The 26,550-nt window shown below is 32.0% G+C and overlaps 1 long non-coding RNA gene across 3 annotated transcripts; it reads left to right on the top strand.

The window, feature by feature from the left end:
- The first annotated feature begins 16,273 nt into the window (after positions 1–16,273).
- LOC132042314 (uncharacterized) lies at positions 16,274–26,114 on the top strand. Of its 3 annotated transcripts, XR_009411432.1 has the most exons (8): positions 16,274–16,592; positions 18,630–18,688; positions 22,833–23,008; positions 24,205–24,368; positions 24,508–24,556; positions 24,926–25,002; positions 25,147–25,252; positions 25,593–26,114. It is a non-coding gene; the product is annotated as an uncharacterized LOC132042314 (long non-coding RNA). The 3 variants fall into 3 exon arrangements; XR_009411431.1 differs by having other exon boundaries at positions 24,467–24,556; positions 25,147–26,114; XR_009411430.1 differs by having other exon boundaries at positions 16,280–16,592; positions 25,147–26,114.
- Positions 26,115–26,550: the final 436 nt, after the last annotated feature.

Raw genomic sequence — 26,550 nt, 5'->3', positions numbered from 1 at the left:
TCTCTTTTCTGGAAGTATGACTTTTCATGCAATAATGGAGTCTAATTTTTTGACTAGTCATTACTCTCTCAATTGAATAATTGAAGCAAGAGAACAAGGGTAATAATAATTAGGGGTGTAGAACGGGGCCCCGGGAACTGAAAAATGATAAATATCTCCACAGCTCATTATAGTGCTAGAAGGACTGCCATTATCATGAATATGTTAAGTCTACATTCTTGATTTTAAAAAAAAAAAAAATCATTCTTGAAAAGTTTATTGCTGAAGTTTATATTTAACAAAATTGGATTCCTTGTTTGAATGATACTTTACATTCACACATGAGCTGAAAGTATCAAGATTACCTTAACTACAAATAATTAAATGTGGGGTGATGAAAGTTTCACATATTTTTTTATTTTTAATATCCTAGTGAAAGAAAATAAAAAAAATTATATTATGTGGGTCCAAACAAATCGTGTCATTAAGGGTAAAATTTGAATGCTAATTTGATATTTTAAGTTGTATTTTAAAATAAGAAAGGTATCAAAATATTCTCACTTATACAATCTTACTGAAAATCATAGTTTATAATAAAATTGATACTCTTATTGATGTTTGAAAAATCATCAATTAATCAAACTTTACTTCAATAAAATCAAAATTTAACAAAGTAATGGAACTACTATTTAATATAATCTTCTGATAAATTAAAAGTTGGTAGACATAAAAAAAGGTTGGTGGAAGTTAATGAGATTGATAAATGATTGATGGTGTAATTATTAAAAATATTTATCAACTTATGGGTCTTTTTTTATAAAATATTAATTTATGGGTTAAATTTTGTATTTAAAAAGTTGAAATCATGGTTTCAAACCCCAAACCATGCTTTTTGGATGATTTGGGTTCAAATCAAGGTTTCAAACTAGATTTCAAACTATGACTGAAAATTGATGACCAAACGCTGGTTTCAAACTATGATTTGAAAATTGATGGCCAAACGCCTACTAAGGGTAAAATTTGGATGCTAATTTTACATATTTCCAAAATAGAAAAAGGTATAGTTCTCAGACTAAAAAAGAAAGATATACTCTGATTGATGTTTGATGATCATGCAAAAGAAAGAACGGACGAATTAAAACTGATAGGCAAGATGGGACAGTGATAAAATCAAGATGATTTTAAGAATTTAGAGAAAACGGTCAAATATAAAATTTTATTAGCTAACTTATTGCAAACTTTTAACCCTACCAGATGGAATCTCCAAATCAATCTAAATTACCCGATTTCAATTAAAATTACCCTATTGCCTCTTTTAACCCTACCACGACCCTACAACCATCTCCTTCAGCAGCAACAACTTAAGATTTATTTTGTTATATTATATATAATCACGAATTATCTCCCTAGAAACCTCAAAATAATCACGGTAAGTCTCAGGGTCGCGGGCCGGGTTAAAAGAGGCAATGGGATAATTTAGGTTGATTTCGAGGATTCCATCTAAATATGGGTATATGTGTGAAGTTTGAAGACGACAGGGGTATAACTGGCCGCAATGTGTATAAAATTAGCTAATAAAATAAAGCAAGGGTGTATTTTTAACCTTTTTCCCGAAAATTAATGTTTCCATCTTCAATTACTCACTACTGAAAATTTTATCATACCTGTTGAATGATGAGAGTAATTTGCAAAGAAGAATGATAAGTGATTTTCTCTCTGTCTCTTTGGCTAGTGATCTTACTTGTAATTAGTACAACTTTGTTTTTGAGTATTATGTAGCTACAGTGTACAACTGACATCCATTGAAAAGAAAGGAGCAAACTGTCCTTTTTTCTCTTATCAAAAAAGTATGACGTTTCCCCCAACAAGAAAACAAAGACTTCACAATGCAATCTGATTTCTTGGCCATTCATTACTTTCTCAATTCAATAATTGAAGCAAGAGAGGAAGGGTGAAAATAAGCACCCATTTGCCACAAGAATTATTTACTTTTTTTCGAAAACTATTTTCACTTTTTAAAAAAATTAATATTTGATCATAAAAATCTCAAATAAAGTTGTATTTGAAATTAAAAAAAAAAACAGTTAAAACTTTGTTTTCACTATTTTCACTTTCTGTTTTTGACCCATGCTTTTGTTTTTCCTTTTTCAAATTTTTACCCTAAATTTTTTATTTTTATAAATTTAACCCCATTTATTCTAATATTGATAGTGTTTACAATTATTTGTTTTAGTTCTTATTGGGTTTTGGTAATGAAAAATAGGACGTTGGTCCAGATATTTGCAATAACCAGATATTTGCATTAGCAAACAAGATTTTGGTAACAAAGGTAACAAAAAATTTGCAATAGCAAATAAGATTTTGGTAACAAAGGTAACAAAAAAATTGTAATAACAAAGACCGTTGTGATGTTCCGTTATTAACTTTGCTTTCTTTTTAAAAAATTTCTTTATTAAAAAAAGAATTCTAGACTTTAGTTTATTACCTATGGTTAACTAAACTGAGATTGGTGTAAACACACGGTGAGGATAAATTTTTACCATTCCCTCTTCCTCAAAGGGGCTTTGGTTCCTTTTTTTTTTTTTTTTGGGGGATTGATGTTTGGGGAGAGATTATGGTTTGTGAATTTGAATTTTCATTTCGCTGAAAGTTATTTTCACTAATGTATCAGTTCTTTTGATGTAATTGTGTAATTGTTTGTTCTGATTCAACCAACTGGTTATGTTTATGAATTGTTTTGGATGGTTTTACTAGTTTTTAGAGATTGGAGATATAAATCATATTTCATACTTCCTAAAAAAAAGTATATTCAAACAACCCAATATTATTTGCAAAAACTATAACCAAACACAACTCCAACTTCAAAAATTCCAAATGAAGTGAACATTTTTTTGTTTGTATGGCCAAACGCCTACTAAAAGAGCTTAAAATGATAAATTTCCCCACAACTCATTAATTATAGTGCTAAAAGGGACTACCATTATCATGAATATGTTTACTCTACATTCTTGATTTTTTTTTTAAATCCTCGAAAAGATTTTTGCCGAAGTTTATATTTAACAGAATTGGATTCCATGTTTGAATGATACTTTACATTCTAGTAAATCTTCACACTTTCTTTCTTATTATTTTCTTTGTGTAAGGTTTTTTTCTTTTTTTTCTTTTTTTGAGGTTGTAACGAACCGTTTAAATTATTTTCTTACAATATACCTCTTTGAAGTTGTGTTGAATTTATTCATCCACTGCATAGGTTAGCTTAGTTTTAGTGATAAGGTTCCATTAGAATATTGTTAGAAAACCAATTGATGAAATATTAAGACATCAAAATCTTGAATTTCCTGAACATCGTCATGTTCTTAAATATCACAGAAGAATTAGCGGTTCATTTTTTCACATCTCATTATAGTGTTACTTGGAATCTGTTAAATTGTTGCTGAAGTTTGAATGATTATCTCTACATTCTTGTAACAAACTGTCTAGTAAATTATTTTCTTGCAATATTTCTCTTTGAAGTTGAAAATCTAAACATAAATGTTTACGCCTACAAAACATTAAAGGATATTCCAACATATTCAAGGGACAAGATAATAAAGGATATCCCAACATATTGACTGTTGGCTTATTGAAAAGTGGGACTAGCATGGGGCCAAAACAGCACAAGTTGTGCCAAAACTAATTGATCCAATTCAATTTTCACCAATCAACCTACTGGACAAACCTACCCGCCTTAACTAGACAAGACAATCTACATTTTTTACTTTCTAAATTTTGTTAAGCATAAGTGAAGGTAGTGGTGGTGGAGATGTTAGAAGAAGAAGAAAAAAAAAGCAAAACTGTCTTTTTTATGTCTTTTCACCTAACAAAAAAAAAAGACTTCGTAGTGGAGTCTGTTTTATTCACTATTCATTACTTCCTCCATTCAATAATTGAGTTAAGAGAGAAAGGGTACTTTGGGAAGTGAATTGGTTTCTGCATAGTTATTGAATAAGACATTTTCTCTTTTTTCATTCTTGATAGAAATAAGGATAAGGCAGATAGTGGTGGAGATTTTTCTGTAGCTATAGACTATCTCTGATAATTCATTCTTACGTTTGTAAAGTTGGCAATCATAAAACATCTCTAATCCAAACAAGTCTCTCCGATCATTTATTATTACGTTTGTATAGTTTACGTTCGTATAGTTGGCAAGCATCTCTGTATTCATACTAAAAAGGTTCACTAAAGGAGAAACATTTATCATAAAAAGATATCATTCCTATGTTTATAATTTTTTTTTTTACCTTTACTTTTCATTTAACATATTTTTGAATGGTGAAAACATTAAGCAGGAAAAAGAAATAACAATAAAGTCAGGAATGCAGTAGTCTACTGAATGGCAAAAAGGCCAAATACATTTCGGTATATATAGTGGTTAAGTACAATTATGTAAGTTGTAAGTACGAGATGTTCAATTATAAACATATTCACAAATAACCATATTAGTTATTTATGCATTTCAATTAAAAGTTCATGACTACATTAGATACAGAAAATAACTTGTTCGAAAAATAGTTGTGAGAAATATAATTTGATACTACTTTAACTCAATGTATCTTATTTTCTTCTTTCTTTTTGCATGCAGATCTATTATGCTTCTACTTGTACCCTTTCATAGGAGCAGACAAAAGAAACAAAATATGATGAATTTTTATTTTAAACATACCACAAGACATGATAAATTTCTCCACTGTATATTGTAGCTTAGTTTTAGTGATAGAGTTCCATTAGAATATTTCAAGAAAACCAATTGATGAAATATTAAGACATCAAAATCTTGAATTTCCTGAACATGTTCTTAAATATCACAGAAGAATTATAAGTTCAGTCTTTCACATAGTTTTACTTGGGATCTGTTATACTATTGCTAGAGTTTGAAGGATACTTTCTACATTATTGTGACAAACTGTTCTAGTAAATTATTTTCTCGCCATATACATAATTTCTGCAACCATGTGCCCTATTCTCTATATTGAAAAGTAGTGGAAAAGGACTACAGCATGGGGCCAAGACAGCACAAGTTGTTCCAAAACTAATTGATCCAATTCAATTGTCACAAATGAACTTTCTACTTTCTAAATTTTGTTAGAGATAAGGATAAGTGAAGATAGTGGTGGAGATGTTCTCCGAAACTTTGAATCATTTATTACAGCATTTGTCTTGTTTTGTGTAGTTGGCAGCCGTAGAAAAGAAAAGGACAACATCATTTTTAAAATTCTTCTCTTCTCATAAAATGAGATAGTCCTGAGAATAGGTTAAGTCACCGAGTGTCGGTCACAACCTCTGTATGGATCATGCTACTAATTTTTTACTCTACCTTGAGAGATATTAATGTTACTACTTTCAAAGTCAAGACAACTCTAGCAAGTCTTCTCCAAAACATTATCATCATGGTCCTCCATGTACAATATTGTCCCAATTGATGAAGTGAAAACAACCTGGCCTGTTGGAGGCTGGATCCACCATTTATTCTTCTTTCAAATCAAGAAAAGAAAAGAGAGAGAAATCAAATAATTAACTTCATAAAATGACATTCAAAATACCTTTTTCTCCATGTTGGACCTATTCTTAGCAAAACAAACTAAACAAGAACTTGCAGAAATATCCATGTTAAACCATTGGTATAGGCTGCTCTTTCTCATGTTTAGCAGGTTGATCTTTCTGCTTATCTTTTTTGCTAGATTCTTTAGCCGTCGATGATCCTGACTTACCTTTTAGATTTGCTTTGTCTCAACACTGAAATATCCCTGGAGAAGTAACACACAACTACTTCAAAGTGAACAGAATGTTATCATATAATATACATTATCAAAACAAAAACAATCACATGTATATACACATTAGACTTCATATGGAGGACGGACTTCAACTATACATCAGATATACAAATACATGTGATGAGCTAATGATATTTGTTTAACGAGTCTGAAGCATGTCAGAGGAGGAAATTTCACTTAAGAGATAACTCCAAAATGCTACTAATCATTTACATTGAAGTATAGCATTAGATAGAGGTAATATTAACACCTCCCAAAAACAGAAATTAACAGTTGCTTCTGTAGCTACGACTAGAAATGAAATCAATCTAAAACTAGCATAGCAACTAACTAAAATCACCTAGGGTGTGGCCTAGTGATCAATGAAGTCCGTTGAAACATGGCTCGGTTCAAAAACCCAACACCTATAAAAACACGAAATTTATCGAAGTACGTGCGAGCTAGTATAGACACCACGGTTATGAAAGAAAAAAGTAAGAACTAACTAAAAACGCCTAAAAATTCAAACTAATAGGATAGGAAACAAATATATATCATGTTTCTATGATACAATACTAGTCCCTTTGTCCCAATTTAAGTGCCACAGTTCGGATTTCGAGAGTTAAATAGTTTAAATTTGACTGTGAATTCGGACATAAAATTTGTAAAATAAAATTTACATATTTGAAAATTACGGTAAAAGTCCCTATTAGAAAATATGGAATTAGCTAAGGAATTTGTCGGTAAAGGGACAATTCTCTATTCCTATTGACAGTTATATCTTTTGAAAAAAATGAAAAATAAAAAAGAAGAAGTCAAAATTTTATCCAAAACACATACATATCAAGAACCAAATTTACAATATATTGAAAAAACTCAATTTAATAGTCAAGAATAGAAAATTTACCGTAGTGTTATCTCCAAGAACCCCCAAAACCTAATGATCCATGCCAGATTTCAGCATTAGTCTCATGAGATAATTGTACGAATGACAAGTTTTGAAAAAGTTAATATTCCTATAAGAATATAAAGATTACAAGTGACGACAATACTAATAGAAATATATGTTTTTTTTAATTTTTATTACATAGGGGGTAGGGGAAATGAGATGGGGATTACAATGAGGGGACTCCTAACCTCCATCAAAAGTAAAAGTTTACGTAGTCGGCAACCGAGCCTACTTTGCCATCAGCTTCTTAACATTTCTTTATATATGGATTAAGTATCTTATTATTCCTAAAAATAAAAAAAAACATAAAAGACAAAAGCATATTAAAGAAGCATGCTTTGATCGAGAACAAGATCCAAGTTAGCACATATGAGCTGAGAGGAAAACACCATCTTTGCCATCAGCTTCTTAAGAGATTTAAAGGGGAGAATGGCGTTTATATACATAATAATAGTGTATATTTACGAAAATATGACGATACTTTGTTTAAAAACATAACGATAGATTTAATAAGATATACAAAAAAAAGTCGCTCAAGGCTTACAATTTTATTAACAAGTGTATGAAAATTATATGAAATGTGTATAACTTGCTCAAGTTTAAAAATTTCAATATTTTGTGTATATATTACGGAAATATGTATATCCTCGCTCAAGGCTTAAGAATTTCACTCAATTTTGTGTATAAAAACTATATGAAATATGTATTTTGAATTCTCAAATTTTCGTGTATGAAAACGTTATAAAAACGGTATGAAGTATGTATACAATTGTATAAAATTTTGTATAAAGTTCATGTTAGAGTTGTTTTTTTTTTTTGGGGAAGGAATTCATGTCAACTTTCATCTTGTCAAAGCCTAGTTAAATTTAGGTACCATAATTTCATAATTCCTTAGGTTCCATAAGAGCGGTAATATTTTGAATATAGATAAGGACCCCTTTAATAATCGCCTCATTCATATTATGTGGTATGGCAACAAGCTCCTTTTTAAGTAGTAAAAGTTCAATTGTCATTTGTCGCCACACTATTACCCCGAATTACCACCATGCCAATCTCATTTTTCTCATTGTCATTAACCTCAATGGTGTTGTCAATAACCAAATTCATGAATTATTAGATCGAACCCACGGAGAGTCCCCACAACTTGGCGGTTTTAACATAAACATAATCATCTGTTATAATTCTCGGATTTGAGTAGAATGGAGAGAAGGGGAAGGAAGGGTGTGGGCGAGAAAAGGAAAGGGAAGGGTTTTAAAAAAAAAAAAAAAAATTCAGATCATGATTTGGGAAAGGGAAGGGTGGGACTTTAAATTTTTTTCAAATCTGGTATGATTTGTAATTAAGTTGTTATGTTTTGTAAATAAGGAAAAATATCTTTATATTTTGTAATATAGTGTCTTAAGTGGTATTATTAAGTTATTTTCCCTTAAATTAATTAAAGGAATAACTACATGATATAACAAACAATAGTGGGTATTGACATTTAGTAGCTATAGTTTAATTTAATTACTTCTCATAGCAAATATTTATGTGTTAATACCATTTAGTAACTATATATATATATACACACACAAAAAATAGAATACTTCCCACTTTTCACTTCCAATCCATCTCTCCTTCTCTTTCCCCTCTTCTCCCCATACCCTAAAGCCGCCGCCACCCGACAGCTCCCCGGAATAAATGCCGTGACCTTTTCACCACACCGTCATAATTCCCCTTTTCCCATTCTTATCCGGCCATATCCTTTTTTCCTTTCTTCTCCGGGCCAGGAAAAAAACTCGATCTAAGCGATGGATCTAAGCATTGTTAGAAGCAAAAATGAAAAAAAGCTCGGATCTATAACGGATACATTGTTGGAAGCAAAAACGATAAAAAATGTTGTTGTTGTATTACGGAATTTTTTTTTCCGGTCACCAAAAATTTTTCCGGTCGGATCTAAAAAAATGTAGATTTTATATATATATATATATATCGTTTTTATTGTATATTTACCGTGTATATAATATTTTTCGCTCGTATTTGTTGTATACATACCGAAAAATATGGCGTACTTGTTAATTTTTTGGTGTATCTATTTGTATACGTTTTTCGCTTGTATTTGTTATATACATACGGAAAAATATGGCATATTTGTTAATTTTTTTGGTGTATTTTATATTATTGGTGTATATGTATTCGGTTTTTTAATAGTTGTATTCATGAATACAACAAAAATTTATGAATACGGATAGTTATATTTACGAATACGACGGAAAAAAATTGTTGTATTCCACGAATACGGCTAAAAAAAAAAAAAATTGAATACACATGTCATATTTTTCCTCGTAAATATTGAAACATGTTCTTAAGTAAATGTTTGCCATTTATGTAAAATGCCCTTAATTAAATGTAGTAGTTTTAATTCTAGAAGGGTTCAAACTTTTGAAGAAGTTTTAATCTGGTTGCGGTTCATATTAGGAAGACTCCTCCAACTACTGTAGATATAGCAATTGTTTTTTTACTTCAAATTCGTAAAATCAGGATATATGACATTAGTATCCAACTATAGAATAATAATTTAACTTTTCTAGGGGTAAAAAAATTGTTCAATATTTGAAGGATCTTTTTTGGTCAACCAACATTTATATTCATGCTTTTAAAATAATACTAGTCTCTATAAACGTGTGGTTGCACGTTATTCCCAATCAAACTCAATTGTATTTTAAAAAAAAAAAAATTAGATAATATTATTTGTAATTATATTTATTTGTTTTATGAGTTAACAAAATATTACTATAGTATAGAATTGTATATAGTTAATACTTCTTTGACATTGATATTGTCAATATTTATTTTTTTCTTCTTTTGCCCCATATATAAAACATCATACGACTAAGATAATCCAATATTAGAGATTAAGTGATCATATGTTTATTTATTGTTATTTACATATACATAAGTGTTGAAAATCGTTACTAAACAAAATTATATTATAAGAATATCAATCAGTTTTAAGAATATTTAGTTATTTAATTAAAAAAATTAAGTTGATCACAAAAATAAGGTATAATAATATTATTTATTAAAAAATAAAAAGGATCAGAAGTAAAAACACGAACTGAATTTAGAGGCTAATCCATATTTTTCCTCATTGTTCTTAAGTGCTTATTTCCGTATTAGCTATTGTGATTACATATATGTTGTGTCAATTAGAATCCTTGTTGACATGCATTTTGTAAGTCTTTATTACTATTTTAGTTGATTTCAAAATCTTAAATATTACAATTCTATCTTTAAACTAAGGGCATAAAAGTCGTTAAATATTTGAAGGATATTTTGGTCAACTGCATAGGTGAACCATCCCCTCTTGCGTTTTATATTCTATTATCGATTCTCTTCCAATGACCAATACCTTTATTATCCATTGATCATCGGACTTTCTTATATTATTTATAGGCACATATTCTTTCGCCAATCTGGTTCCAATGCTATTTTCAAAGCACCTGTAATAGCTAAGAAAAATCTGCAAAACAATTTCTACTTTAAATATAGATTATTTTTTATTATCTAATACAATTGATTTACTTTATTAGAAGCATGTGTGCAGTAATTTTCTAGCGAGGAGAGGCAACTTTGTTCGGCTGCTAGGTATTTCATTCAATAGAAATATCGTTAGTAATAATTAGTAACGTTCTTTAATAGGAATAGTGATAAAGTATGTTTGTCTGTTTCAATAGAAATAGATTAGTGCAAATAGTAATAATTAGTAACTTTTTAAAGAAGAAAAGTAGCAACATTCTTTTGTAGTAATAGGGATAAGGATATAAGTCGGTTGTTTCAATACAAACAGAATTACTCTAATTAGTAATGTTGAGTCAGTTGTTAGTTAGTTCACTCGTAGTAGAATTAATAATTAGTAAGGATATAAATGTCGTTTAATATTTGAAGGCTATTTTGGTCAACCAACATTTATATTGCAGTTGCACATTGTTTCCAAACAATCGCAATCATAGTAAAAAATATTAAATGATATCATTTATAATTATATACATTTATTTGATGAGTTATAAGATAGTTAACTTTCATTTTTATTTTATTCTTAATAAGATGATTTATAGACACAAATATCTATGACTAGTTTTAAACCATAAATGTCAAGGTCTTTTTCTGTTTCTTATGCCATGTGTCTAATCAAATACTGTCATATAAATTAGATAGGAAGAAATACTATTTTTTCCAAGAATGAAAAAGCAATTACTTTTTAAGTAGTAAAAGTGAACATGAAAAAAATACCTTAAGACCATCAATGAATCCTAACATTATAGCTTCAAAATTTTACAACTTTGCAATATTCATGTACTCGTGGTTCTAGATGATTAAATAAAATAACATAGCACTCTGAGATCAAATGCTTATGAGTTATTTTCTTCTTTACAACGTCATCAAACACATAGTTTAGCCAAAGAATTAAATATATGGACCATTCAATTTATTTTATACTTTGTAATTATTAGGCAAAGTTGTAAATATTATTACACGGTTTTGAAGGGTTACAAAGTTTACATGCACAACTATAAAAAATATACAAATGAAAGAGCACATTTACTATTATATTAAGAAAATGTAAATACGTAGTATATCTGTATATGTTGTGCCTCTGCCTAGTCATAAAAATGATCTGGTATATGACACTATATGTAAGTTTTTCTTCTCTTTTGGTCGAGGTGAAAAGAGAAGACTAAGGCCTCATTTGTTTTTATTAAGATTAAGACGTCTGAATCTGAATGCACATCTAAATGATTAAGATATTGTCTCTACGTCTAAATACTGAATGATTAAGACTGTTTGTTTTTCAATATCTGAATGTGTATAATGTATTTATTTAAACATAATAAATAGGCAATTCAAATTAAAAGTAACTAAATAGTAGAAAATAAATATAAATTTAATAAAATAAAATATTATTTGATAAATAAAGATGAAACATTTATGTTCACTAGTATTGGTGGAGATGTTTTGTAGTCGTGGTGGGTGGTGAGTGGGGGTGGAGGGGTGAGTGGACGGTGGGTGGTTGGGGTGAGGGGTGGGAGGTAGTGGAGGTGGGGTTGGTGGGGAGTGGGGGTGAGGTTGGTGGTGGCAGGTGGGGGTAGTGAGGAGTGGGGGGTGGGTGGTGTGGGGTAGGGGTTGGTGGTGGGGAGTGGAGGGTGGGTGGGTGGTGGGGTGGGTTGAGATGGATGGGTGCGATTGGAGTAAAGAGGAGGTAGGGGTGGGGTTGAGGTAGAGGGTTAGGGTTGGAGCTGGTGATAAAAAAAAAATAGGGATTGGGGTTGTGGTGGGGTGGGGGTGGTGGGGAGTGAGGGTGGAGGTGGTGGGGAGTAGAGGGTTGGAGTGGATGGTGGGTGGGTGGTAGGGTGGGGTTGGAGTGGAGAGTGGGTGCGGGTGGGGCTGAGGTGGAGGGTTGGGGTTGGAGCTGGTGATAAAAAAGTACCATATAAAAAGGTCTCTTAATGATATTAAGACTTGGTTCAAGATCTTAATGATTAAGACCTGTTCAGACCTAATAAGTGCTTAAATCTTAATGCAAACAAATGCAGTTAATGGCTTAAGGTCTGAACCATTCAGATTCAGACCTCCAATAAGTGAAAACAAATGAGGCCTAAATGATGTTTTAAATGTGATGTTCTAAAAAGTTAATAGAATTTCCTAATCATAATTACAATAGGAGTACAAAGCATCAATACACCAAAGCATGTTACTCCGATTTGAACTCTGATTAACGAAATATGCCTTTTACGTTTTCGTACATTAAATATCATAAATATTTTAGATGCTTAGGAATATTCTGGTCTACCAACATTATTATTCGTGGTTTTATAATAACAAGAATCAATTTTCACTTAATGCATTAATGCACTCATGTTCTAAAAATCTTAGACTCGCCTATAATTATTGTTCATGTGATCAATTTGAGTATTCGGCACATTCTATTAAGTTACAATTTATACAAATCTATATAATTGGAACCTGAAAATATATTATTATACAAACCCATTTACAGGAAAGGACGAATTAGAAGTATGCTCAAACCCTTCATCCACGAGTATAATGTAATTGGAATTAGTATGACAATAAATAAATATTACAATTTTGTCCTTTTGATTAAAAAATTAATGTAGTTTTAAAGGGCATAAAAGTCGTTTAATATTTGAAGGATATTTTGGTCAACTAACATTTATATTCATGCTTTTAAAATAATACAGATAGACATAGATAAGTTAAACACGTATATTAACGACAACTCATGTATATTAAAAAAAAAAAAGATCTTTACACAAATAGTCGGTTAAATTTATTATTTACTTTTCCTAACCGGTATTCATATAGTATTATATGTTAATTGTATAAGATTATACATTGATTATACATATAAGGGCTTCCTACATTATATTATATTATAACTATATATAAGAGGGAATAATGGAGTTTTGTAGTACTCACATCATTCTTTGACCAATGAGGCCTCTACATGTGGTTGTTGATTTTTGTTTAAATATTTTCATTTTTTTCGTTATTTATTTTCTTATGACAATTTTCACTTGGGACTTTGTAATTGGACTAGATTGACACTATATATGGTAATTTTTTGTTTAGATTACTTCTTCCCTTCGTTCTTATTTGTTTCTTATACTAAAAAAATAAATTTTTATTAGTTTATTTTAGCAAAGATTTATTAATCGTCTTATATTGCTCTTATAATTAAGTAACTACATGAGTATTAGTAGTCAAACTTAGATTCTCAAAGAATAATTAGTAAGGGTAATTTAGTATATTTTACTCTTAATAAATGATTTCTTAAGGGAAGTGCCAAGTAAACAAGAGACAAGTAAAAATGAACCAACAGAGTGCCTTACTCCTTCTGTTTTATTTTCCTTGGCCCTTATTATAAAAATAAATTTTCCTTTTCACTTGTCCATTTTAACAAATTTCTTTCAATATCGCCCTTATCATTAAGTAACTGGGTAAAGTAATTATAGTTAAACTTATATTTTCACAGCATAACCAATAAGGATAATTAGTAAAGTAAACCCCTAATAAATAACTTCTCAAAGGGAGTGTCAAGTAGAGCGAAGTAAAATGAGACGGGGTACGTTATTTGTTACTCTCTCCGGTTCAAAATAAGTGTCCACTTACATAATCAAGAAGGAATTAATTTTAATTTTTCAGATTTGTCATTATTTACTCAAGGCAATAAATAGGCAAGAGTTATTAATTAAGGGTATTTAGTCAAAATACTTTTTTTTTTCTAGGAGATAGTGTTTTCGTATAGGAGTTAGTGTTCTCTTAAGGAAAGGCTAAGTGAATACTTATTTTGAACCGGAGGGAGTATTATACAGTTTATTTTGATAAAATTCATGCAACTTTGGAGCAACAGTTTCATTTCCAATCAAAACATTTATTAAGCCTAACTAATTAGTACCCCATACTTTTCTCTTTGTGTGCGTTCGGTATGAAGAAAAAAGAAAAATACATGTGTTTCTTACTTATTTTGTCTTCGGTAGGTAAGGAAAAAATATTATGCTAAAAGCATTTGTATGTAGCCCTAAACAGGTATTATGGGAGGTGGAGGTTGGTGTGGGGGTGTGGGATGGTGGTTGGTGCGGATGGGAGCTACGATGGTATGTGAAAATTGGGTGTATTGGAAGTTGAGAGGACACAATGAATGTGGAAGCCATTTGTGGAACTTTATTTTTCTACTTTTACTAGAGAAGTCATTTTCTTCATTTTAAGGAACTTATTTCCCTAAAAAAGTATTTTTCAAAAATTTTGACTAACTAAACATGAAAAAATGAAAAAATATTTTTTGAAATATGTTTTCCTTCATACCGAACACACCCTTTATTTGTTTTAAACCTCCGAATTTTTGCTTCTTTATTGAATATCGAATCTCGAATCTCGTATCCCTTTGTATTTGCCTATTCTCCTTCCAAACTTCCCTCCTCATAAATAATTTATTCTTTAAATATTATTCCATTATATGACTAAGAAACTTTAATAATTATGAAGACTTACCAACAAGACATGATTAATGTGTCACTAGATTAAATTAATTATGCAATAGATAATTAAAATGCGACATAAGTATATATTTAATTAAATTTATCTATTTTTGTATCATGAATAGCCCGGGCCTCATCCAACTAGTATATTATACAGAGATAATTACGATTAGATGCCCTTCGCCCATCTAGTGTACTATTATATTTAGCCCAACTATCACTTTATTACGGTGTGACTCATTTCGCTTCTTGTATTTTCATAATATTTCATATATATATATATATTCAATTTTCTTTTTGAATTATGTATATATGGATTTTGATTTTTAGATGAAGTTAGTTTTGATTTCATCGTTATTATCTTCCTGACAGTCAAATTAATTAATTAGACTTAAAATTTGAACTTTTTTTCGCTCCAGATTCACCTTTGATTTTGCGCCCAATTAAGTAGCATTTATTTTATTTTGTTGTTTTCTGTTTATGATTAAAGAAAAATTCATAAGATTTAATCTGGTTTAGTTTTTTAATAATAATAAAATTAATTCATGATACATAATAAATAAAAACGTCAATCAAATTACTAATTGTGAAATAGTAATAATGTGACGTTTTTTTCCTAGTATTTTTTACTCTACACCCTAAAAGAGCAATACTTTCAATTGATAAATTAATCTGCGCACCTGTGCGGATAATGACCGGATATTTTGGGCTATTTTTATTGCAAATAAGAATTGGGCTACAACAGCCGCAAAGGGGCAATTTGCAGGATTGACCTTCGCTTGGGGGTGGTCTTTAACTTTTATCTCTCAAATTGGTGGTTTTTTAATTTTTATCCTTCGCTAAAAATATTTTGATTTCATGTTTGAATTTTTGCTCAGTTAAAACTTTAAAAAAAAATTATAAAACAGAGTTTAGATTCGCAAGGTAAAATTTTGTATGCTTCAAGCAAAGTTTTAAGGTAGAAGTTTGGCTAAAACTCTGCCTTAAGGTAGAATTTTAAGGTAGAGGTTTGAAGGCAAAATTCAGCCTTACGAATTTAAATCTCTGGAATTAAAACCCAGAACCTCGGAGTATTAGGCAAAGGCCAAAAATTAAAGGGCAATAGGATTGTCCTTCGCTGGGGGTGGTCTTTAATTTTTGGCCCTCAAAATGGTGGTCTTTAACTTTTGCCTTTCAGGTAGAATTTGCAAATTTCTGCCTCAAGACAGAATTATGTCCATGCAAAATCTGCCTTAAGGAATAAATTTGTAAATCTATTCATAAAGGCAGAATTTAGGCCGTAAGACACAATTCTGCCTTGTGAAAACTTAAAGATCACCAATTTGAAGGGCAAAAATTAAAGACCACCCTAAATGAAGGACAATCCGCGTAAAAAAAAAAAAAAAATAAAAAATAAAAAAATAAAAAATAACACACACACACGCAATTAAAGACCATCAATTTGAGGGACAAAAATTAAAGACCGCATATCCTTCAGTTATCACCCAACCATTTGGGTCAGTTCAAATTGGAACTAAAAATAGACAAATAATGGGATCAAACTCCAAAGTGAAGTTCACCCACAAAAGAAGCAAATATAAGCAAAATGGTCCATAACCTTTTAGAAGTATTCCCAAACGCCCCTTCTCTTTCATTCTTTATCCCTTTTCTATTCCCCATCATCTTCAATTGAACATAACAACGCCTTCAAATTCATAGCAATTTTCAAAATAAAAAATCTGGGTTGCAATGAAAAGGTCCTTAATCTTATTATTGTCTTGCATTTTTTTGTTGAGTTCTATATATATTGCTAAAGCTGAAGTTATTACTCTTACAGGCGATACATTTAATGATAAGGTAAATTAACTCTTTTTTTCTTTGTTGCTTTTATTAGTACTAATTAAATTGTTGTTCTTAGATCTACTATGGGTTATGCGATCTGTAACATGTTAGAGTTTTTAAAGTAATTATTGTTTTTATTTTACTGTTGTTTTTTGTTTTCAAGATGATATTTCATTAGTAATTGAGTAATGATATGTAAATTTGATTTGGGTTTCTGTTAATTTTAATTATTTGCTTGATTTTTTTTTTTTTTTTTTTGGTTATTTTACCCAAAGTAGGAAATGAGTGTTTCCATATTCTGTATTGCTTAGAATCTTCAAAAATGTCGATAAGTGCGTGTCAAATCTTTCAAAAGTTGCACGCCCTCCGTTCCAATTTACGTGAAGTTGTTTGACTGTGCACGAAGTTTAAGAATGAAAATAAGACTTTTGAAATTTGTGGTTTAAAACAAATCTTAGATATTTGTGTGGCTTAAATTATTCCCTCCATCTATTTTTACTTGTCCAGTATACTAAAAATGGATGTTCCCTTTTACTTGTTCAGTGGAGATGTCCCTTTTACGTATTAATTATTGCGTTTCAACTCTAAGGAATTGTTAGTGATCGCACAACTTTTAAACTATGTTTGATTGATTTCAATTATTTAGATAGATTTATAATAATCAGGGATAATATTAGTTACTTGTCATTTTATTTATTGCTCCTTAAGGGGTGTGTGCCAAGTCAAACATGGACAAATAAAAATGGATGGAGGGATTAATTATTGTTCTTGTTTTGCTATTGTGTTTTGTTTACAAGATGATATTCCATTAGTAATCGAGTGATGATATCTAAATTTGATCTGAGTTTCTGTTAATTTGGTCGTTTACTCGATGTTTTGGTTATTTTTGCTGAAGTAGGAAATGAGTGTTTCCATTTGGAATAGCATGAGATGCAAGTGTCCTTGCAATGCTCTTTGTCTCACAGATTTATTTTTGTGTGTAACGTGTTTAGGAGCTAGTCACGAAAACCACATCTGGGGTATGTTTGGTATGAAGGAAAATATTTTGGAAAATAAGTGGATTTCTTTATTATTTTCTAGTGTTTGGTAAGCAAGCAAAAAAAATATCAACCCAAAATCATTTATATATAATCTAGCAAAACACTATGGGGGTGGAGTGGGGTGGAGAGTGGGGGTTCGGGGGTGGCGGAGGGTGGATGGTCAAGGGGTGGGTGTTAGGGCGTTGGGTAGGTGGGGAGGAGAATGTCACTTGTGGAACTTGTTTTCTCTACTTTCCTAGAGAAAATGTTTTCCAAAATATTTTGACCAACCAAACATGGGAAAATTGGAAAATATTTTACTCCTTACCAAACACATTCCTAGGCTCAATACCAAGCTAGTTGGGTCAGCTGTATTCGATTACAGTAAATGCTCTGCTTCGGTCTATAATATGCAATACTATGTACTTAAGGACTATCTAACACTAGGTGTTCTCTAATATTCTCTAGTGGTTATATCTCTAATATACTAAGAGTTTTTAGTAATCACTAGAGCTGATTTGACTTAGCTAATTTAAAGTAATATATAAGTATAGCTCTTCCTCTTTTACGACTTTCTATCATCATGTTTTCACATCGAAGAACCGTTGCATCTGGAGGCCTACGAACATGCCACTAAACCATCTTAAGCCTTAGAAGTTTGTAACCCAGAAGAAAAATAAACAAAATGGTAAAAAGAAACCTTTTTCAGTTCCGGTTTGGTTGTTGTTTGTGATGGGGATGTTTTGCATTTGGTGGATATGCTGCAAGCTCTGTTCATTCTGTTTACTTTGATCTAGCTTGGAGGAGTGATTATCCATTAGTGGACATGGAGTATATGTAGCTAAACTAATCAGCTACGCGTTTAACAAAATATTTAAGTTCTCTTTATGTTTTCTGCTGATTCTTTTTACCATCAATTAGTGTTCAACATTGAACCAAATAATACTTGCAGTGTTGAGTTTCCTGGTGTGTTTTTTGCAATTTTTGAATTGTGTCCATACCATACTCATGTTTTCTTTTGGGTTTCATTTAGATAAACGAGAAGGACACTGCATGGTTTGTCAAATTTTGTGTTCCATAGTGTAAACACTGGTAAGTCTTTCAAAACTCATCTGCTTTGGTATTTCTTCTTGTCATCTTGCCGAAATTGTGGGCCTTTTTGGGATATAGAGGGATAACTAAATTATCGAATATCAGCAGCATCCGCTCACTAACAGAATTATGAACTGGTAGTAATCAATTATAACCATTTCGATGCTAAACTGAAATGTTTTACTTCTGTAAAGACTAGTGTGCACTTTGCTTCATAAGTCTACTATCAGGATCTAAATGATAACCAATTAGTCCAAAAATCTTCAAAAGCGACGCTTGTGACATGGTTCAAAGCCATAGTTACTGTCTCCATGTTAAGCAGCATAGAACATTCTTCTGTTAGCAATGCACATATGAAGAATCCTCTTGGTAATACATATATCTTTGCTTGATTGTGGGCTAGGTGGCAACTATTATTGGTCAAATGCAGGAAAATCTGAAGCACGTTTTATATCATGCTAATTACCATTATTAGCATATTGCACACTTTCTTTTGTTGGATCTCTTTTAGGAAAGTCGTTGCAGGTTTATGTACATGGATATTTGATGAACACAATATCAAATTAAGAACAATGACAATCAATACTTTGAAGGAAGGGCTACGCTAAAGTTTATGTGTCTTAGACTCTTAGTTTACTAGGATTCTGGTGTAAACTTTATTTTTGTACAGCATGAAAGTACCATGATAGAATCATTGATCTGTTAGATGGAAGGTCACTTAAAGGAAGGGGTATTCTTAAGGAGTGTTTAAAGTTAGTTCAGCTTGTAGGAGTATGAATCAATCAAGTCAACAGACTACAACTGGCCCTGGAAACACATTTGGAGACCCAAAATTCCACATAAAGTATCCTGCTTTGTATGGCTTTTAGCTAAAGAAGCAGTTCTGACACAGAATAATTTGATGAAAAGGGGGATACATTTATGCTCTAGATGTTTCCTATGTGGAGAAACAGCAGAGACAGTTAACCATCTGTTCCTACACTGTAAGTTTACACAACAGCTCGGGAGAATATTCTTAAATCTCAAAGGTATATCCTGGACATGCCTGGCAAGGTCTCAGAGGTCCTAAAGAGTTGGGCGGAGGCAGGTTTACAGGCAAAGAACAGAAACAGATGGAGAATTGTCCCTGCCAGCATATGGTGGGCAATATGGAAGGAGAGGGACTCTAGATGTTTTGATAGTATAGAGAATGGAGTGCAGAAGGTCAAGTTGAATTGTATTTTACTGCTTTGTTTTTGGTGTAACCAGGCTTACTCAGATGATATGCATTATTGATGTTTTAGATTCAATATAGGTATAGAACAGTAGAGTCTTGGAGTACTTTTGTAGATATGGTTTCAGTACAACCTATGTACTGTTTTGCTCATATGATATATAATACAGTTACCAGTTTCAAAAAAAAAAATAAAAAATGACATTCCATATTAATTGTCTCTCTTCCTTCTCCCTCCAACACCCCCACTCCCATCCACATCACTCCCAGACCCATAGTCCTCATCCCCAGGGTGCGCGTAGGCAATTTGAGCCTCGGTAAAAGTAACCATGGGAATCTCTGGGTAAATACCGATGGACCTCTTCGGTCATTCATTGGCATTTTACCTCTGAAACAGTATCCAGGAAAAATTAAATATACCTATGGACTTTCACGGTACTTTCAAAAATCAAATAATATTGATATTATATTTACCGAGAGACGGCCATCAGTTAGTTAAGGTTAATATTGACTTGCTAAAGTAGAGGGGGGCATCAGTATTTACTGAGAGATTCCCTCGGTTATTTTACCGAGGCTCGAACTGCCTACGTGCCCTGCACCTAGTACCGAGGGACGTCCCTCTGTAAATCCCATAGGTAAAACAAGATTTTTTAGTGGTGGATCACCGGTCAAAAGAAAAAAAGAAGAGACATTAAGAAGTTTTGGATTGTTATGTAGTGGGACAATGATAGGGGGTGGGGGGTTGTATTGCAGGCTACTGGGATGTGGGTAGTTAGTAATTACCATGTGAACTGGTTTAGCATATAGCTATCAACTTGGGCAATCCATTCAATTCAAATAACACAGTTTTAATGCTCAGCTCAATTTTGCAGTTCTGTCCATTAGTTACTTTTTTGGTTCTACAATGTGAGGACAATTTAGGAAGATTTCAACAATTTGGGTGTCCAAACCAACACTATGCAAGTACGGAAAGCCTTATTGTTCTATTAATAGGAGAGATAGCTACTCTAAATATCATGATGAACTTAGCATGGTTGATTAAGTTGTTTAATCACCGCGCTGCCCTTACGTACTCCATCTGGTTTTTAATACGATACTTCCTGTTTTAGGAGTCACAGGGTTTCTTCTTCGACTACGTTTTTTTTCATAGATATTTTCAAAAATAAAAAGTTGTCACTTACATTACTTCTTGTGTAGTTTTTAAATATGTATGTCTTACCCACAATTATTACCATTTCAATAAATATGTATGTCTCTCTCTCTCTCTCTTTTAATTTATTTTTTATATAAGGAAATATGTAAGTCTTACCTTAAAAAAGTAAAAAGGAATCACTGCCTGGTTTGAGACTGAAAATTGAGTGGTTTGACCTCATGCTCCGAATCCTATCATTCTTTTTGAAATGGATCACCCAGACTAAAATGATTTTCTATTTGGTATTTACCTTGGTGACCGCCAAATCCCTTTCATTTACTTCTTATACTTTTGAGCATGGGGAACTCACATTTATAAAAAAACTAGTTCCACACAGAAGCCTCTTTCCTTTCAGAACCTGAAAACCTATCAAATCATGATATGGGTAGAATTTGTCTAATAATTTCCAGAAAGATTACTGTACAGATCCTCTTTTGCTGTTTTTGTGGGTAGTTTAACATTATTATTATTATCGCAGATAAAAACCCCAAACCCCTTCAACTTAGACCATGTAAAACTATCACCCCTTGAGGAATCCATCAGTGCAGTTGGGGGAACATGTAAATTATGGCTGGTAGATGAAAATAAGCTTCTAGTCTCTATAGAAAAGTGTTTGCATGTTGGACTCTTTAAAAAATAATAAAGGCAGCCTGCTATGTTGGACTCTTATTACAAAAATCTGAATTCTATATCCCACTTGATCCATGAAGGATTCTCTTGAGTTTCCAAATTTAAATTGCTAAAGGTGCCTTGATGCTCTGAGAAGAATGGGTTTTGATCTATGTTCTAGATGTTATTTATGTGGGGAACAATCAGAGACAGCCAACCATCTCTTTTTACATTGCAAATGGACATACCAAATCTGGAAGATCTTCATTAACCTGAGGGGAATCGGATGGGTGATGCCAGGTAATACAAAGGGGACCCTTAGCAGTTGGGACAGAGAAGGTCTTTTGTCAAATCAGAAGGAGAGATGGAGGGTTGTCCCTGCATGTATATGGTGGACTGTATGGAAAGAGAGAAATCAGAGATGCTTTGAAGATAAACATAGTGACATACAGAAGCTGAAGATGAATTGTTTAGCTCTCTACTATTTTTGGTGTAAGCAGGAATGTCTAGTTGAAACAGAAGATATCTTTGATGTTTTGGATAATATGTAACTAGTAATATAGGAAGGCACTTTTTTGCTATAATCTGTAATAGTTTGGTTGGGGGGATATATAGAATGTTAACTATACTTTTATGGTATAGTATAAAAGGGCATCCTGTGGATATATAGAATGTTAACATTGTCAAAAAATTGAGAAATTTGTAGATGTTCTTCTGTTTTGCTAATTCTGAAACTTTTCCCAGCAAGAACTTGAACACTTTGGGATGATGTAGGGAAAGTGATGGAAGGCAGTATGAGATAGAGGCATTTGGTACAGATAAGCCAGTGGTAACAAAGTTGATATCCATTCTTCACCATGCAAATTTAAAATATCCTTTTCATATATACAAGGCATATTGCCAAATTGTCCTTGTGATTATACAGTTTGTATAAAAAGTCGTTATATCATTAAATGATGAAATAAACTTATCGTTATATCATTATAGGTGAATGGAGAGTATGATAATTATTTTAACTTTTACCTCTGATTTCAATTCATAGGATTTCACAATTTTAATTATTGATACGTTCATTGCTATATTTTCCTCACAAGGTTCTTCTGTTTTGCTAATTCTGAAACTTTTCCCAGCAAGAACCTGCGAACACTTTGGGATGATGTAGGGAAAGTGATGGAAATTATTATCTAGATAGAGGTGGGACAAGTTGATTGTGGTACAGATAAGCCAGTGTGTAACAAAGTTGATATACATTCATACCCTACATTCAAACTCTTCTACAATGGAGAAGAAGTCGCAAAGTACCAAGGTAGGAAGTTTTTCCTTGAAATATATCTTAACCATCTCATAGTCAATTTAAAATATCCCTTTTCATGTTTTATAATACAAGGATACACAATTTAGATTTGTTTTTCTACTCAACCCATCTGTATCTGCTTTTCAAATTGTCCTGTGATTATACAGTTTGTGTAGAATAAAATATTGAAGTTACTGCGATAATATGAGCGTTACATATCATGCTTTAGTTTTGGTTTTTTAAGTGAAGTGAATTCCTGAACAATGTGAAATTAATTATAATAGTGTAAAACTATGTCAAACATATTTGGGACATCTAAAACTAGAAAGTTTGTCACATGAATTTGGTGGAGGCAGTTTTTAGCCATTTCTTGCTTAGGTGCAGGGGGACATTTAGTTGTCAAACATATTAAGATTTAGTAATGGAGCTTGCAGGCCATGTCAAATTACTTTTAAGACTGTTGTGATGAATTTATAAAGTTGAATACTTCACTGTAAGAATTCATAAAGAAAGTGGATAAGTAGCTGAAATGCTTGGTTAATTGCAGTCACGTTTAGGGAGATGTATGTGGCGTGCAAGCCTTTACAAGTTTAGATCTTGTATAAAGTTGTATTCGTTTACTAACGCCAGGAGTTAGGGTGCTAGAGAGATGTTTTAAAAGGAAAGTTGATCAGTTTTTGGTAGATAATTGGAATTGATTTGAAGGATTTGGGCATATGGTTCATTTTTGAGGTTCAATATTGAATGGGTCAACCTAAGTTTTGAGCAGTTCCATATGATGTGTTTTTTTCTTTATCTGTATATATTTGTAGTACCACTGCCTTAAAGACCTGGTGAATAGATATAGATCAGTCACATCAGCTTCTGCACATCCAGAATATTGTAACTCTTGTCCTAAATCTTCGTATTATACAATTTCCTCAAGGGATAAAAAGACCTACATGCTCCTTCAGCAAAGTTTCCATCTTTTAGAAAGCAGTCTCCAATATTCATTTGTTTGACCAGCTTTTTCTTGGATATATCCCATTTCAAATTGGCAAAATTTACCATTTCAAGAAATTAATTGCTATGTCATATTTCCATCATCTTATACACTGGATAATCACAAGAAACGAATGATAATATAGTTCATAACTCAAAATCATTTTTAGCTATTTGCTACTATATAAATATTCTGGCTAATATTCAGGCATTTTCTTTTATTTCAGATTGAATATTTAGTGGTCATGTTTGCCAGCCATTGCAGATGTCGACTGCACTCATACAAAGAAGATAAGTGTAACTTTTAGTCTTTTCCTAGAGGCTGAGATGTCATCTATGGAATTTCTCACTAACATACAAGAGGGCTGGTATAGCCGTCCATGAAGAGGAAGTATGAGCTATTATATTTTGTTTCTTTGGAAATGTTCTGCTTACAGTCTGTATTATTTGTATACATTGCTAATAAATTTTCACCACTTTCAAGAACAGATTGATTCAATACATATCTAATCACAGTGTGTTGTTAGCAGATTGTCATACAGTCTCAAATCAGTAGTGGAGGTGCGTCAAGTTTTTAAGGTAAGATATTTCCTCTGTACTTTTTTTCTTTTCTAGTGAATCATGTTCTAGAAATTGGTCACCATACAAAACTTGCAGAACGTAAACGAGTTAGACAACTCTTTAGTTGATTGTCATTTGATTTTTGCAGAACACAGAATAAAATTTCCAAAAGAATATCATGAATGAAAGAATTGCAAGATTATCTGGTAGTATTGCCATCATTCAGGTCAAAAGATGAATCTGCCCCGGCATATTATGAATCTATTAGAAAACATTTTTGATACCCAAAGTATATGAAAATGTAAAAGGCGAATCTGATTGTGTTATGCACCAGCAAGCATTTTTGTGTAATATGCTCAAACTTTTCTAACTATCATGTTGTATTAGGATGAGCCCTTCATGAAACCCAGTCTTGAAGACATGAAGAACACCGTTGTGGTACCCTCATAGCTTCTGCTTCTAAGGTAATCTTGAACATATTAAGGATTTATCCGTGCTTAACCGTTTTAACTTAAGAAGCAATGTTCTGCTATGCTGCTTCCCAGTGAACATAACAACATTTTTGTGTTTTGGATTCTGAATGTTGCATATGTTTGTTGATTTTACAGGGAAAAGTTAAAGGCTACCCAATTTGGGGTAATCCAAAGCATTCTTAAATGAGAATTTTACCTCCCCCTTCTGCATTCCTGAGCATTGTGAATTCAAAAGCTTTAGGTAATTAACTTGTGTGTGGAATTCAAAAGAGCTGCAAATTTGTGCCAATATGCTTGAGGGATTTTGCTAATTACAAAATGGTTGATTATTGCAGGCTTTACCTCTTTCAAAGCTGTGAACTTAGAATGTTTTAAGTGATCAACATATGCCAGATCATTGGAAATTTGAGACTTGGAGATGCCTATTTCAAGCTTGAAAAGGAGCTGAGAAACTTTGTTATATCATGTATCACTCCTTTGTCTATATTGGTTTACATGATTTGCTATAATTAGGACACTAGTTTTGCACAAAATCTCTGATTTTCAAGACTCTTTTTTTAATGTGATATCTTTGATACAAGGTTTACTCTTTCTTGAGGTTAACATAATTCCCTGGCTTGGCTTCTATTATGGCATTCTCCCTTGTCCTGGGTAACGGAACAAGTAACTGCGCAGAAGCACCAGCTATGCTCTTTGGAATGTCATGGTGTCTGGATAATGGTCACAGCAATATCATGGCTGAAGGTGATTCGAAACTGATAGTGGACAGCATCATTAATTCTAAAAGCATCCGCTGAGAATTTTTAAGGAAGTCCAAAAGCTGAAAGAGCTTCTCCAACAGACCACTTCAACATTAAGCACTGCTTTAGGGAAATAAACCAAGTGGCGGACAAACTAGCATCCCTGGTTCCAGATGATATTTGAACTATGCAGATGGCCATGGACAAATGGGGCTACCAGCTATAAAGATATCTAGAAGGAAGAAAAAGAATTGGTCCTTGATCCACCTTAATTCCTTGTATCACTCTCTTTCTATAGGCTAGATACTTTAACGTTTAGGATATGGATATTCATACATATTCTTGTCCCTCTTGCATTTACCAGTTCTTGTGTAAGGGTGGCAGTGCTAGCCTTCAAATTAGCCTATGAAGGATGTGTTGCGCTCAACTCCCTCAAAACCAACTGTTACAGCCTTTTGGAGATTGGAATAAAATGCACAGTTAATATAAAAAAGAAAATGGCTTGGCTTCTATTCTAAGTGATTGTCATTCAAGAAAAGATTTAGCATTTTCCAGTACTTATAAGTAGCGATAACGAAAGCTGCATAACATGTTTGATATCACTTTTTCAAGGCAGCTTTACTGGCAATTGTAAATGCCATTAAATAAATGCCGCTATGAAGTATAGATTAGACAGTAGTAATATTAACACCTCCCAAAAAAAAAAAAAAAAAAAATAATAGAAATTAACAGTTTTTTCTATAGCTACCACTAGAAATGAAACTAACATAATAACTACCTAAAATCAGTGAAGGATATA

This window comes from Lycium ferocissimum, unplaced genomic scaffold, assembly GCF_029784015.1.
Source record: "Lycium ferocissimum isolate CSIRO_LF1 unplaced genomic scaffold, AGI_CSIRO_Lferr_CH_V1 ctg14636, whole genome shotgun sequence".
Taxonomy (NCBI): domain Eukaryota; kingdom Viridiplantae; phylum Streptophyta; class Magnoliopsida; order Solanales; family Solanaceae; genus Lycium; species Lycium ferocissimum.
Note: the sequence above shows the minus strand (reverse complement) of the source record. Positions and strands in the feature narration are given on the sequence as shown.